This window comes from Apium graveolens, chromosome 10, assembly GCF_009905375.1.
Source record: "Apium graveolens cultivar Ventura chromosome 10, ASM990537v1, whole genome shotgun sequence".
Classification (NCBI taxonomy): Eukaryota; Viridiplantae; Streptophyta; class Magnoliopsida; order Apiales; family Apiaceae; genus Apium; species Apium graveolens.
The window spans coordinates 75,235,270-75,237,658 of NC_133656.1; positions in this window are offsets into that span (position 1 = coordinate 75,235,270).

Sequence of the window (2,389 nt, forward strand, 5' to 3'; positions counted from 1 at the left end):
ATGGTTCATCAATTGTTGTTTCAAGCTTCTTTTTGAATGATGCTTTCCTTTGTTTGCCTTTCTGACAAGCATCACACAAACCATCCCTTGAGAATTCAACAAGAGGAATTCCTCTAACTAAGTCCTTTTTGACTAGATCATTCATTGTCTTGAAATTCAAATGGGATAGCTTCTTGTGCCATAGCCAACTTTCAACTGGACTTGCTTTGCTGAAGAGACAAGTAATAGATTCTGCATAGAGTTGAAGTCAGCTAAGTACACATTTCCTTTTCTAACTCCAGTTAGAACCACTTTGTTATCTTTCTTACTGGTGACAACACAGGCTTCAGAATTGAAGGAAATTGTATTCCCTCTATCACATAGTTGAACTGATGCTCAGTAAGTTGTGCTTGAGACCATCAACTAATGCAACTTCATCAATGATGACATTCCTTGTTGAAATCAAGCCATATCCCATAAGTAAACCCTTTGTTGTCATCTCCAAAGGTTTATGCTAGGGCCAGCTCTCTCCTTAAACTCTGTGAGCAGGGAGAAATCTCCTGTCATGTGTCTTGAACAGCCTACTGTCCAAGTACCATAGATTTCTTCTATTTCCCTGCACACCATAAAATCAATCAAGTTGATTTTGGTACCCAAGTTTCCTTGGGTCCATTCATGTTAGCCTTTCTCCTAGACTTCATTCCTCCTGCATCTTTAGACTTAGGTAACTGTTGGGTCCCAATGTGTTTGTAGAAGGGGGGTTGAATACAAACAGTACCAAATAATCGAATTAAATGCGGAATAAAAAATGTGAAACAAAATTCAAGTTAAATAAAAATATTATTAAACTTGAAAGGTGTTACAACAACTGTATCGATTACAAGGAATTATCTCAAATTAATTATCACAAATTTAGAATAAATTCGACATGAACTTTTTCTATTTTTGCAATAATTAGAATCCAATGCTAAACGCGATTTGAGATTAAGTTCTAGGGATTTTGATCCGCTAGATTGTTACACAAGAACAGATAAAGATTTCTAGTTGATTGGATTTAACTTTACAATCTAGAAATGTGATCTTGAATTAAGCAGATGAAAAATGGAATGTTTCAGAGGCGGCTGCTTTTTCTTTCTGTGTTCTTGTTTTTGACTTGTGTATTGATGATTAAAAAATAAACTGCTGCTTGTCTGCTTCTTTTTAATCAACAGAATAGAATTGAACTGGCAAGACAATCCTGAGCTCAGCAAGACAATTGGTAGGACAATGGATTGAACTAGCAAGACAATCTGAATGAACTAGCATGACAATCAGAATGAACTAGCATGACAATCAGAATGAACTAGCAAGACAATCCTTCTCCTAGTGTAACTTTCGGTGAGACTATTGAAAATGGCCTAGCATGACAATCGGTATGACAATCCTGATTGTCATGCTAGTTCATTTTCAATAGTCTTGCTGATTTAAGACTGTTTTTAAACCAATTAAACTTCTGAAAATTCCTAAAATTAATTCAGAATTAATAAATCAATTAATTCAATTAATAAATAATTATTCTTCGCAGATATAATTTATTTTCTTAATTAAATTAGATGACTTAATTAATTAATAGAGAATTAATTCTAGTCTTGAGCAGCAACCATTCTTCTGCAAATCTTCTGAAAATCACTGAAAATTATGAATCAATTCCACCACTTCAACGTTGACACTCGATGTACTGTCTGGTTCATGAGTGACTAACTTCCGTGACGTTTCTTCATGTGTTGACTTTGATACTCTGATTTTCTTCAGATTAAATCCTTGTAATTAATGATACTCTGACGAGATCTCTGTCACTTGATTAAATCCACGATCTTGATTTATATCACTGAGGCATGATCAACTTCTTGAACTTCTTCCAGTGAATTAACTCCTCAAGTCTGTAGATGAACCTTGTTTCTGAATCCTTTGACAGATATTACTTTGCGAGATCTCTCTGACGGTCGATCCACTATTTACTTATTACATTCTTATTTGAGTTGAGTTGAATCCTCGAATATACAAATAGGCTATGACATATGACTTACAATCTCCCCTATTTGTTTGTTAGACAATAACACACAAATACCTAGAGGATAACTCAACTAACAAATAAGAAAAAGATATAAACATACATGCAAAGTAAATAGTAGAAAAGTTCTGGACTAGATTTAACATTTTCCAGATTCCAAGTAGATGTTCCTCTAGACTGAACATATCTTCAAGTAGTTTCCATCTTCATTTGTACAACCACATTTCCTGTGAGAAGCCCATATCTCTTGCTTCTCCCCCTATGAGAATCAACTGATTAAAAAAGATCACCTTCGTTTTACCACCTCTCCCGTACAATAGGATCCGCAGATAAAAACCAATGGTACTCCCCTAACAGCTT